This window comes from Fopius arisanus, unplaced genomic scaffold (assembly GCF_000806365.1).
Source record: "Fopius arisanus strain USDA-PBARC FA_bdor unplaced genomic scaffold, ASM80636v1 scaffold00153, whole genome shotgun sequence".
Taxonomy (NCBI): Eukaryota; Metazoa; Arthropoda; class Insecta; order Hymenoptera; family Braconidae; genus Fopius; species Fopius arisanus.
This window is the reverse complement of record NW_011887892.1, coordinates 9,468-23,562: the sequence shown is the minus strand read 5'-3', so window position 1 is coordinate 23,562 and position 14,095 is coordinate 9,468. Positions and strand designations below refer to the sequence as shown.

Below are 14,095 nucleotides of genomic sequence, written 5' to 3'. Positions count from 1 at the left end.
CCAATATGATTGTTGCAAACCTCATCTTCGCTAGAAAAGTTTTTTTCGGCCTAATGACAAAATATACTGTTTCAAACCCCGTTCATAGGAAATTGATTCGGAAAAAAGTCAACTTGGCGCGCCTAATTTTTCCCCTTCAATTCACTGAGTATCATTACATTGCCGGGAACATAGTAAAAAACTACAAGTATATTTTAGCATTTCCCTAGCAAGTCATAAATTCGTAAGTGGATTATTGATTGAATGCATCGATTGATAATTACGTAATTACTTCAGTCGTTACGGACATCTTATCATGTATAAGCACTACATCTCATTTTAAACTATTCACTGATGATCTTCGTCCCCCACTCTTTGCCGTTCTCTAAGAATGTGAGTGTGCCACCCTGCGTCGCTTATGAACGCGCCATCATACTGACGGGTACCCACTCTCCTCATACCGATATGCTATTTGACGTTCATTGGTGAATAGGTTAAGTACACGTCATGTATACGGAATCCAATTGTTGATATAATAAGCTGAATCAAATCTCAATAGTTTTGGCGTTTTGCCAATTAGCGTGCGAGCTCTAGCTTTGTCAATCATTCACTTCCTACGAAGTATGTTCATTATCGAATAGCCCGGCGCACCAAGTTGACTTTTTTCCGAATCAATTTCCTATGGACGGGGTTTGAAACAGTATATTTTGTCATTAGGCCGAAAAAAACTTTTCAAGCGAAGATGAGGTTTGCAACAATCATATTGGTCGACAAGTTTTTTTTGGCCGTATAACGCCCATTATTTTTTGTCCTAACAGCCGTAGTCAGCGTTTGGCGGACGCGAAGCAAAGCAACGCAGCCGTAAAATACTGTCTTTCAGCAGGAATGACATAAGCCTTTATGAACAATAATCGATTTTCCAATCGGAACTAAAACTGCGGAATATTGTCCTAGTTGACGCTGTCAGCATAAACTTGGCATTTCTTGATATTTCCACGTTTTTTTTTTAAATAAGATTATATCATAATGAGTTCGCCTACTGTGTGATTTCAACTATTCAGTAATTGTCCCTTGTTTCTGTCTTGGAGGCGATCAGATTCACGTCGACTTGGCGCCATTTTTTCACAAAATTTTTTTGTGATTTTTTAAATTTCGATTGTTACCGCTCAATTCATTGGGAATGTACGCTCCAGTACTTCATCAGTCAATTGCAACAGTACGCAACCAGAGTATTCAAAATTCTCACTTGATTCAAATGAATATGGTATTAACGATTTACATAATTTCCAGTTGATTTCACGATTGACCGTTGAATCAGGATAATCTACAATCGCATACTTCTCAAGTGACTATGTCACCAAACTTTGAATTAATTTGGGAGACTGTACAATATTTTCCGCGAAACTTAGTTATTGCTTCCTAGAAATGAACTTTGACAACCATCTGTGAACTATATTCAATTACCCATATGTATATTTCTTGAGGTATACACAAAAAAGCAGGCGCGCCAAGTGGACTTTTTTCCGAAAATCGAATTGGCGATTGGCGACGCTTGTTACCGTTGGTGGCGCTTGTTTTTCCAAGATGGTTAAATGAAGAGTGCTCGTTGTTCTTTAGCGTCTCCAATGGCGACCTTTCCATTCATATACGTTACTGGATTCAGTCACTTGAGATGTTAGGTCCCTCTAATCAATATGATTTGTGAACGTCATGCTTGGCATCTTTTTTATTTCACGTATTTTTTTGTGAATAAAACTGAGAATATTTTTTGGGAATTTCACATATTTTTTTGTTAATAAAACTGAGAATATTTTTTGGCAATTTCACATATTTTTTGTTAATAAAACTAAGAATATTTTTTGCGAAAATATGATGATACAATAAAACCTCCACTTGGCAAAATTTTTTCACAAAATTTTTTTTGTGATTTTTTCATAGGATTTCACTTCTTTTTGCAAACATATCAATTGTTTTCACGGTAATATAACGAACAAAATGAATTATCTATCAATTATCAATCAATAGATTTTTTTTCCTCAATTTTACATCTTTCCCATAATTTGTATGGGAATACTTTATAGTGCAATGAACGATAATTGCCCTCAATGGGTTGAATTTGATAATCAACATTTTGAGGGCTCCTATAACTGCTCAGATTAGTTTCCCTCAAAATTACTCACGTGTCGATCCAACGAGAAGGGCCTGAGACAGATTTTGGACATATATATTCACTTTTATCGAGGGTGTCATAGTCACAAAGATTGATCAGATTGTTCTCATATTTTCAGGTCTGCATTTTTTTCTTTCCGAAAATAATATATATACATCTTTTTCATTTCGTGGCCACCGACTTTTTGAAATAACTGTATCGTCTATGTAAACACAAATATTTTGTTTGTCTCTCAATAAGCAGGTATAGTGATCACACTTCATAGCACAATGAAGTATAGCACTATTGACAGAATATTGATGACTAAGAACAGAAACGGAAGTTGTTGGCACCGCCTTCAATTTCTAATTTTGGATTTTCTGCTTGATATTTTTAGTATTTACGTTGAATATATTCAATTGCACATTAAGTATTTCAGAAGTTGAATGTATTCTCGTCTTTCAAGTGAACTTAACATACTCGTTACAATGAGTACGAAATTGAATAATCTCTTTCCACTCGTGGAAAGCTTGTTTAATTAAATTGTTCGAATCAATGCTATTTTTCAAATCACTCAGCGAGAGAGTAATCTTGCAACTAACTTCGTTGGAAGTATTCATATGTAATTACATGACGTCCAACGATCTAGATGAGTGAATTCTATTCGAGTCGGTTTTCGTAGCTGATCCGTTTTGCTAAGAACTTTTTCGAGAAATAGTACCGGGTCGTGTTCGGTATCGCCACTAATTGAATACTAGAACTTATTGATAAATAATAATAAAGATAATATAATGTATATACCGCCGTATACTTAGCGCACTAATTAATGGGAATCCTTAATTAACTTTTCAAATAATTTCGAAATAATTTGGGGAAATTTAGGGAGTAGATTTCATAATTTGGGGAATTGCTGAAGAGTTGATAATTGATAAATTAAATAATTACATCAATTTCCAACTCTGCGCATGCGCGCGTCCACACCCGTTCCTTCCTTCGTTATCGACACTCGTTTAAAAAAAGTTGAATATTATTCATGGAAAACTTGTTAATAATTTTATAGAGGATAAATCCAGCAGCAACCGAATATGAATCAGAAAGTGAACTTCGATCACTGAGTTGTCGAAATAGCGATAAATTGGATTGTGATTTATGTTCAATTTTTATCGTTTTTCTTTGTAAAAACATTGTAGAGACATGAAAATTAGAAGAAAACTTAATTCAAAGAAAATTCACACAACGTTATTTCTTAAAGAGAACACTAGTCAATTAGAGTGGAAATGATTCTTCCATTTCTCTGTTTTTTCGTGCCAAAAATCCAAAATAATGTGATTTGTCAAATGAAAGAAAAATGTTAAGGGTTGAAAGAAAACACTGGGAAACTGAATAAAACCTAAATTTTTCGTTTTTTTGATCGCATCGGTGAAATATAATCGGAAAACGACGATCTTCCTATGATAATAACACAGCAAGTAAAGAACTGACAAAGAAGTTTGAAGTTCAAAAAAATGGGAAAGAATTGAGTGGAAATCAATATGAATAAGTGCATTATTTGATTTTTGATTTTTCAAAAACTAGCTACAGTGAACTGGTTTATTAATTATTGAAATTTTTTCAATTTTTCGAATTATAAGGACAGTTATGATTAATTCCCCAAATGATTCTCCCTTAAAAAAAAGAGGTTTCGCTAATTACGTATGTTAAGTTTAAAAAATTGATAATCAATTAACGAGTTCTCCCCAAATTATGAAACCCTCTCCTCAAAATTCCCCAAATTATTTCCAAATTATTTGATAGGTTAATTAATGATTCACATTAATTACTGCGCCAAGTATACGGCGATCACTGCACTAATGATACGCGAGGAAGAGGCGCGAAAAACTTTTCCATAAGCGAAAATCCTCACGCAGATGGACAGGCTTCTACATGAAAGTTTAATAGCGGTGGCGCCTGAACTAATTCTTCACAGGATTGGACTACGGCAGAGCACCGAGAAGTTGACCACCGAATTAAATAAATTAATCATTTCGACGATGTAAATCGTTTGCAGGTGGCTTACAGATCAATGCTAGCATAAAATTAGCGTTTCATCGACAATAGTTGATTTCTAATGGTTGTTCAAATAACCGGAAGGTAGACCCCTAATTTTGTAAATAAATGAATAAATAAATAAATTATTAGGACTCTGCGAATCGTTTGCATGTGGTTTGCACATCCAGGATAGATAAAAATTACCGTTAGATCCATAATAATGGATTTTTAGTGATTTTTGTAAAATAATTAAAATTTTGATATAGGAAGTTAGCCCTCAACTTGAAAAATTCTTAACATCTACTTACTATGGATTAACCGCTTATTTTTAGCTATCATTGACCTGTAAAACACCTGAAACCAATTTACAGGGTGTTAATATTAATTTATTTAATGACAGAAAACTGGGGTTCGTCTTCGGATGAAAATTTTAATTATTTTCAAAAAATCTGTAAAAATTAATTATTGTCCATCGAATAAACGGTAATCGATCATCGACCTGCAAGCCACCTGTAAACGATTAACCGGGTGCAAATGGCTAATTTCTTTAATTCGGTGGTCCATGCCATACTCCAAACCCGAATTAGTTCAGGCGCCACCGCTACGACACTTTCATTCGGAAACTTATTCACAAGCATGAGTATGTCTCCGGTAGTCTCTGGACAGAAAGAGGAAGAAAGAGAAAGACACACATTATGATATTCGTTGCCAACTTTGACGAACAAATTTAATGTGGAGAGAAAATAAAATTGAGGAAATATGACATTATGACGGTTGCTATGGGAGGATATTTTTATTTAGTGATTCAATCGAAAAAGTAAAAATATCTTCATAAGGCTCACAGTCAACTTATATAATGTGACTAAGGGCCGATTTCGCAAAAAATTCTCGTATTACGTGAAAAAAAATCAAACACATTTTTGGAGTAGTTGTGTCGCGTAGCGTATATTATACGCGACAGCATCGGCATGTGACGTCACACCGGTATCACACCGGTAAAACCTCCACTCGGCCGATACGCAGTCGCGTATCTTGATTAAAAAGACTCTGACAGTAATTTATTTAATTATCCCCTTTACTTTTGTATATATTCACTAAAACCTCATGGTAGAGCTGAGTCACCTTACCTATTCTTATCTTTCCACTTGAGATTTCCTTTCGAATTTACCGTTCTGCTAAATGAAATTTTTTCGATATTCTGACGGTTTTCTCCAAAAAAATTGATTGAAAAATCAAGTAAATAATGAGAGTTTTGGTGTAATCTGTCATGGTGTTGGTTTTATTGATAACATTCATTTTTTCTTCAAGATCATTACGAAGAGTTTGATGAGAAACTGAAACGCCTTGGTAAGCAGAGTTTCGTATTCAGTACAGATAGTGAAGTGTCTCCTAAGGAAAAGATGTTGAACGAGATATTTACAAACCTCAAGTAGTGGAGAGTTGTTGTAAAAACTTGGACAACAGAAATTTGACAGTGTCGTATACCCCAATATTTCTACCATTAAGAACACATTTTCTTCTTTTCGAACTTAATCCCTCATAAAGTACCCCAATATTCATTAAACCAACCCTCAATAAAATATCCCAATTTTAAATCCTTATTTCCTCCAAACATTGCCATAAACGTACCCCACTAAATGAATTTTATTTAGAATATTTTCACCCTCAACAAATCCTTGCAATAAACCCCGAACAGTCCCAATCGTCCTAATCCTCAAGGTCCTAGCCCTAATTGCTGTGCATATAATAAAACAATTTACATTCCTCGGATCCTACCAGACCCTCGGACCCAAACGACCCGCCTGAACTACCAATATCCACCCTCTACCCCTACTCTAACTAGATAACCACGTGACCATCCCTCAATATCCCCACAATATATATATAACCAACTTACTCAAATTTTGTCACTTACAATTTAAACTTAGGCACGACTAGATGCCCTAAAGTATTGTACTCCAGAATAGTAGTGAAATAAAGTTCTTACTTTAATTTGTTGAACCTTAAAAAACGACCAAGTTTATTTGGGTATCCAACAACAGCAGAAAATGTGAACTAAAAACACCACTCTATTCATCATATTGGGAATCGTCGATGTCTGGCGTGAACTCTACTGGCAAACTGACATCAAACCAGCTAATTCTCACTGATTCTAACTTGACGAATTCGTCTGTGGACGATACCTTCCTTACAAATAAACAATCCGAAGATTTCGAAAAATCAGTGTGATCTCTGGAGGGAAGCACGACAAAATTTTCTATACCTCATAATTATATGGTCAAAAACAAAAAGCTCTGAAGCGTGTTTTCAAATGCTATGCCAGTCCTTCAGACACACTTCCACTGCCTAAGTCCCCCGTAGGAAAGCTGAAGAAACCACCACGTATTGATCAGTCGGATTTGGAAAACACCAAAGAATCTGTTAATAAGAAATTGGCATGTACGAATATTGTGGGAGAATCCAATAGTGTGACAGTCAAAATTATTACATCAACTCCACACAAAACAGCAGAGAAACCAGCCATAGTTTCGAGCACATCAAAAAATGAAGCTCGGGGGCAGAACTGAGTCACAATGCTTTCCCGAGCTCTTCTGCCTCCTCGACTCCTAATAATTCCAAAATTTTTCGGAAACGCTCAAAAAATGCTAAGCGGCGAGTACCCGTAAATGATGTCAGGAGTTCACTTGCAGCTGAAAAAAATTCTGAACCTCGCAAATTTTATCTAACATAATTGGTAATCTGAATTCAGTCAGCGGCATGATTGAACCATTGAGATCGTCAGTTTTATCGAAAAAAAATGATAGACTTGGCAGAGAAAATATGTTAGATTGTGAGGGTAACTTGTATTGACTTTTTTCTCATGTTTGTTGCTGGAACTTGTCATTTAAAATGATGGTTTCTATGTCATCAATTTAAATCGAACATTTTCATCAATTGTGTAGTTAATTTGACTTAATGATAATGGTGATTCATATTTTAGACATCAACTCTTTCCGGAGCGTCCGTCATAAAGGGGAGATGTGAAAATCAAAAGTTATCGCCCACAATTATAAAATTTAACTTAAAAATATACTAAAAGTGACTGGCAACAGTCGACCAATAATTTTTTTATGATAATGCCTACATGTAATTTGATTCTTTCTGGCAATTCTGATCCTACAATTTCGAATCCTTCAAGAGAAATTATGAATTAATTCCAAAAATGTTCAACTTAACATTTCAGGTTCTAAACTACTGATAAATGCATAAATTGAAATTAACAACAAAATTATTTCATATCAAAAATCGAATTGTAACATTAATTTATCCATTTCTTAATTTTCTGGTGACCATTAATTAGTTTTCAATTAATTCCAAACTATTGATTGTTATTAAAACTAAAATATGTTACGGAGATTATATTAAATTTTATCCAAATATCTTTAAATATCGCTAAATTGGAAAAAATTAAATCACTGTTCCAATTTTTCATGAAATTGAAGTCCCTGTACCTTGAAAGACATTATGATTAGCGGTTTCCTAGATGTACGCAATATTGACGAAAAGATTGATCGTCTTGAAGGACAAATCGTGGAACTGAAAAATGAAGTTGCATATTTCAGAAATTTTTTCAAGACGAGTCAATTAGTGAAGATACAGAACAGAATGGATTTCACTGCCCTGTGAAACAATGGTAGAATTGCAAGCGTTTGATAAAAAATTGCAAGATGACAAACAGTATAGGAGGAAAATGGTAAATTTTTATGTATAAAATGTTAACGGACTGAATGTGAGCGATAGATTTTCTGGAAGATGGTGAGGAACAACAGGGCTCCTCTAAAACAGGTGAAAAAATGAATAAATATTGTTTGTGGTCATGTTGCGGAAGTTTAAAGGAAAAATATTGAAGAAAATAATTCTTAAAGTTCGCCATACTATCTCAAAAAGGCAAGAAGACTGTAAAGAAGATAAATAAAGTGTTTTTTATCAGTTTAAACCCATTCTTTTTTTTTTCACTGTACAGTCGCTCCATAACCGAATAAGGGCCTTAGGTATTTTGGGGACTAGGGCCCTATATACTGGCCGAATTAGAATCGTATATATTTGCCGAATACTAGGATCCGAATATTAGGGTCAAAAGTTCACCGACTTTAATGTCAAAGTAGGGTTGGTCCCCTAACTTCTACCGCCTTTCTTACAGTTAAATTCTTCTTTGTGTAATAATTCAGTCGTGCTACACCAAGTTCGCTAGCCTTACCCTTCTCTTAGAATTAGTTGCCAAAGGGCCTGGAATTTTTTCACGTCATATTTATGTTTTATTTTAATATTTGGAAAATGTGAAAATATAGATCGTTTCGTTTGATAAAAAACAACCACCCAAGTGATTCACTCCATCCCCTTCCTTTTTTCTTTCATTATTTTCAAGCCCTCCCGCCAATTCTCGGGTTAAGGTCACAATATAAATACTTCATTCTTATAGCTGTTGTCTTTTTTTATTGTCATTCAATTATTATTCTTGACTTAAAACTATCTTCAATGTCGATAGAATAGATGGGTTGGAGAAAAGTGATATTTTCCTAAAAAAATTGATAATAGTAAATTTTTGCGAAACGTACCTGCTTTAGTGCGATCTAGGAAAAATACTTCAGTGCTTCTTTCACCGATATTAATACAGGCATTCGTTTGTTATTACCGCTGCTGATGATAAATTTGAATAGGTGCTTTTGAGGTGAGCGTACGTCCCTCATTCCCTCAATAGTCTCCACGTAGCCAGTAAAATCCCTGAATCCCAGAAATTATTTCAATTTCACAATTTTAAAACACTTGAATTAAATTCATTCAGTATAAAATATCGATGAATTTTCAATCAAAAGTTGTCATTTAACTGTTCATAATTTTTCCATCAAACTAATTATAATAATTTTTAATTATGATGGAATAATTGAGTATGGGGTTGTTAAAAGAATCATCGTGGTAATCATTCATGGTGGTCTCGAGGCTTCACACACTTATGCGTTGAAATTATATTTTTAAGGAAAAATACTTACATGCACGTGTCTCCAGGGTCGAAACCATCACTTTCCGCATCACTCGTCCTCTCAATAATTGAAGATGCCTTTTCTTTAATTAGATTACGAAATAGATCAGGACGTGTATGCTTTGTCAGGTATTTCGCCTTCCGCGGGAGAAGGAACGAAAATACGCAGTTCTCGGCGACCAAAGTCAATTGACAAAATGTTAGGTACGAGCATGTTTTTAATAAAACGGTTAAAAATCCAACTCAAAAAATATTTTCAAGAACAGCTGTTGACCAGTCTATATATCAACGGCGGAGACGACTGAATTCCAAATACTGTCCTAATAACATGCTGAAATGGCTGCGTTATTTGTATCTCAAATACATCCAAATGTTGCGGGGTAATAAATTACTTAATATAACTAAAGTTATCAAAAATGAAGAATATGATTTTGAACCCCGAACTTTCCTTCTATATAAAAGATCACCCTGTTCTCGTTAACAAACAAAATAGATAAATTTAACAAAATCACATATCGATTTTTTTCACTACCAAATTCCCTAACGACATCTCTAATCGTAAAATTATTATGTTATGTCCCAGTTTTTAGTTACTTAGGTTATTGTTAAATATTTCAACATCCAGCATTGTCAACGTGACACTTGCCAACATAACTGGATTATGCTGACCAAGTAATGACACACAAATAATTATGTATTTACGAGGCCGTTTGGGTATGCAGAAGGCAGATCCAAATCGGGCTCCGACATGTGTTAGTCGTAATCTTTGTCGTAATCTGGCTTGCTCCTCTCACAACCTGTAACGGAAGGATTTATTTAAGTTTTTGTGATTGCTACATCTTTGACCACGAAATTGAGACTGATGGGCGAACGATTTCTATGATTTTGTTAAATAAGTAGAGAGTTAGAATTTTGTGTTTATTACGAACGTTTTGGACCGTGGCGATTGATACCATATTGATATTTTGTCGAACTTTGGATGACACTCGCCCGTTGCTTTGTAGAACCATTTTCTCGCAGATCCGATTTTTCAATGAATATTCGATTTTATCGAAAATTTTGGATTCGACTTTTGTTAGTTGACTTCCGTGACTGCCTTTTAGTGTATATTAGAAGTATTTAAGGTTGTTGTCGCGAGAGAGTCAGGCTTAAAATTTACTACGCTCCGGGTTGATCTTCCACTAAGCGGAGAATACGGGTTAGAATATAAACTTTTGCGGGTGTACACTGTATAGTTCCACTCGATTCACGTACACAAGAATCTACTATGCATGGATACATGTATTCACAGCTAATGCTAAATGGTGCCGATCGTGGCAACCGCGCGCAGCGTGTCTCTGTTTTCATGTCTCTCTCTTTCTTACTCAATGTATTTATTTTATTTATGAATCGTCTCTTTGCTTCGTCATTGACAATTCCAAATAGATTCGCGCCGCTCGAGCAAAAAGCGTTGTTGTCGCGTAGCGCGCAACAAACCCATGCGCTCCGCCCACTGGGAGAAATAATGCTACTTTGAAAATTTATTGCTCTACTACGGAAATGACGATCACTTTCTTTTTTTTCAGTATATTGGTGGTCACTATTTCTACGTTCTGTGTTAATTTCATAAAAAAATGTGGAGTGGTTTTTTTTTTAAATAAAACGGTGAAATGCATTTGAATCCATGTTAATTCAAAAAATCATATCTCAGCTCAGAAACTGACGATTGGTTTTTTGTTCTGCTCATTTTGGAGGGAATTTTAAGAGCTATCTATAGCAAAAATTAAAAAAAAAAATCTGTCGAAAAACGGGTTTACACGACAGCAACCTTAAGTATCGTTCCGCTTACGGCTGTAATCTTCACAGCGATTTTTGAATACCTTAGCGGATTATCTCTCTCGAGATCGTTTAGATTTTTCCTCGAAAAATTAGCAGTATATTTTCCGACCTCCTTTAACCGAATATCATCGTATTCATTGTAACGTGGTATTTCTACCAGTTCAAATTACGCGCCACTACGTTCCTCCAGAGGACATCATCGAGGATCTCGAGGAAGCCGGAAGATGTCGTCAGGCGCTATTTAGTTTTGGCAGTGACTGGATTTTGATGTGGCCCACATGGAGCCATAATCCAGCCATCAATTACTACGGAAGTGACGTGTCAAGTGAGCACGAGGCCGATTGGCAATTAATGAAAATAGCATTAAAATTAAGTTATAGAGAGTTACTATTCTCTCCAGGTAGCAAATAACTCAGAATTACTGTTTGAACGTTGGGGAAGCGCTTATAATTGGTTATTGTTAATTTAAGGACAGACAAGGATTGTTAAGCATTGCAAAATTTAATAGCGCATGCGTTTCGATTAGATCATCTCTGTCGCGCATGCCCGTTTAATTGGAATTGGTGGATGATGACGTTGTCATCTCCCCCACTCGTTACCTACCTGTCGCCTATTCACGAGCGTTGCGAAAAATCACTTCCCGTTTGGTGGTATTTTGGAGTGGACCTGTGACAGTTTTAGTACTGAGGGACGCTGACTTGCATTGAGGGACGCCATTAGACGTTTTGAAAGATTGTCTGGATTCGAGGAGTTTTAGAATATTCAGAAGACCTTCGGGAGATTGTGGTGAGCGTGGTGGCCGTTCTTTTATTTTTTTTTTGTTAATTAGTGTGTGTGTGGGCATAGATCATAATTTTTTTTATTCGGTGTTACGTACACCCGAGTCCTGTAGGACTGTTAAATTAATTATTTTATCAGGGATCTTTGGTCACTCTAATCAATGGAAGTTTGGTGACTCTCTCTCCCTCACGAATATGTTATTTGAAATATTTTCTTTTATATCAATGATTTTTTTTATATTGAATTCGAAAGTTTCGCGACTTCTGGTTGATAATTTTCGTCGCAATAAAATGAGAAACCTCGCCATTGAAATATATTTAGATTTTATTTAATCTCAAGGTCTCGTGTCTTTGTGAGAATTTGTCTCTAGTTTGTATTTATTTTGTGTATTTTCCGAGTATCCGAGGTCACGTTGACTTATCGATTTTCGCTTTATTGTTTTAAGTCATTAAATTATTCTGACACTTTCATATGAAATACTTCTGATCAAAATTTTGACTTTTCCAACTATCGACAATTGAGTCTCCAGACTCAGTTGTTTTGTGTTTTATAAATTTGACGTAAAATTATTTATTTATTATTTTTTTTTGTGTTTAGACTTCAGAAAACAATTATAATAATTTAACTAAAGGACAGTAACTTGAACAAAAATTATATTATGTGGTCGATATTACTAAGTTGATTTAAGGGAATTTATTACTTTTTTTTTTAATGTATCGAGGCTGATTTTTTTTATTAATTAAAAATAGTTCTCCCCGACAAATTAGTATTTTATTTATTTCTATTTTTCGTCAATCCCAGTTGCATCCCCATTCAGCTTCCGATTATTTTAAATCTTTACGTGTGAACTACTCGAGCGAATGAGGCTGAGAGTGGAGAAGGATTTCGATACAGCGGTCATTCCGTTAAAATGGACCTCGCGCCTAACATTTTGAATTTTGATTTTCTGTTGGGGTTGTTAGTGCCAGAGGGCGGGCTAATGAACAGAGTGTTCCGTGAACCCTTGAAAACGACGTCGAATCATTTAAAAATTGAAACGGTCGAAGATATTATTGTCGATTAGATTCTAATTCTTGACATTCTGTGTCGCATCAAATTCTCGTGGTAATTACGAATTGCTCTACCGCGGTAATTTTGACTCTTTGAAGTTTTAACTAATTATTTCATCTTTTGACTTTAATACTGACTTTACATTAATTTCGCCTTTGACATTTCTATTTGAGTAGTATTGTAATGTTTGACACATCATGGTGAGGGAAATAATATTGTGTCGTGTTTAGTCATCTATTTATTTTGTTTTTGTTATTTAGGTTGTAATTGTATCGAGAATTGAACACCAAATTGGGTAAACCTTCATACAGGGTTTTGATATTGCGGTTATTCGATTCAATGCCGTAGTAATTTTTTAATTAAATTATTAATATTTCACGTCGCAATCTGAATGATAATTTTTTATTAGATTGAACCTAGTCATCTAAAAATAAATTAGGGAGCAGCATCTTTAGGATTTAGTCGCTTTCGCGGTTGATATTGCAAGCTATCGGCAGTTGTTCGTTTTCGTCAGGTAACTTTTTTATATTTTCAGGCGTTTTGGAAGAAAATATTCTGGCGCTCGACTTTCGCAAATTTGTGTGATGTGGAGCTCAGAAGGCTGCGTAAATTTGTCCCTTCTTCCGTGGAGGATAAAAATACGCCACAGTATATTCACTTGGTCGAACAGTGCGACCACCATGGCAGCGCTTAGAAAACCCAGTAACGAAACAATATTGGTCTCGGAAAGCGTGGACGCGCTAGAAACACTGGGAAAATGTAACAGCTTGAATTGAGGATAGGTTTGTCAATCAAGAGCAGTGAAAAATCAGGACGCAAGGAAATCTATGCAAATGAAAAGGCGGATAGACGGACGAAAGAAGGATCACTAGACGATGCTGACGTGAGCTTCCCAGTCGGAGTTCCCTTGGCCATGGGTATGAAGAACATGAAGGAAAAACTTTAATAGGAAGAAACCAGAAGCTGGAGGAACAGAAGGGCATATAAAATGCTCGGCCTAAACAGTCAGAGATCACGATAACTACTATACATGAGCACAGTCAATCTGAAAAGAACAATCAGAATTTCCTATTGCTCATAGAGGATTCACAGCACACTGCACTGGCACAGACATCAGCAGTGATTCTCTATGTAGATTCTGCAGTGCTGAGAGAAAAGATAGTCTTATATCTTTTGTGTTATTGTCCCGCACTAGCACAGTTAAAGTCACGGTGATAGATGGACACATTCCCCTCAGTAGATAGACTATAGCGGTTCTGGATATAGGGATCTGC

The 14,095-nt window shown here is 35.4% G+C and overlaps 1 protein-coding gene across 7 annotated transcripts in view; it reads right to left on the bottom strand.

Moving 5' to 3' along the window:
* Positions 1–10,413, bottom strand: part of LOC105272274 (transcription factor HES-1-like) — a 200,646-nt gene extending 190,233 nt beyond the window's left edge. For 5 of the 7 annotated variants that reach the window (XM_011314330.1, XM_011314323.1, XM_011314324.1 and 2 more), the window contains exons 1-3: positions 10,103–10,413; positions 9,184–9,970; positions 8,752–8,917 (exon numbers count right to left, since the gene is read on the bottom strand). The gene's annotated coding sequence lies outside the window, so the exon portion shown is untranslated. Of the gene's footprint in view, positions 1–2,159; positions 2,359–8,751; positions 8,918–9,183; positions 9,971–10,102 lie in introns of those variants that run through there. The other 2 variants (XM_011314325.1, XM_011314328.1) reach the window with 2 other exon arrangements.
* Between the last annotated feature and the right edge of the window lie 3,682 nt (positions 10,414–14,095).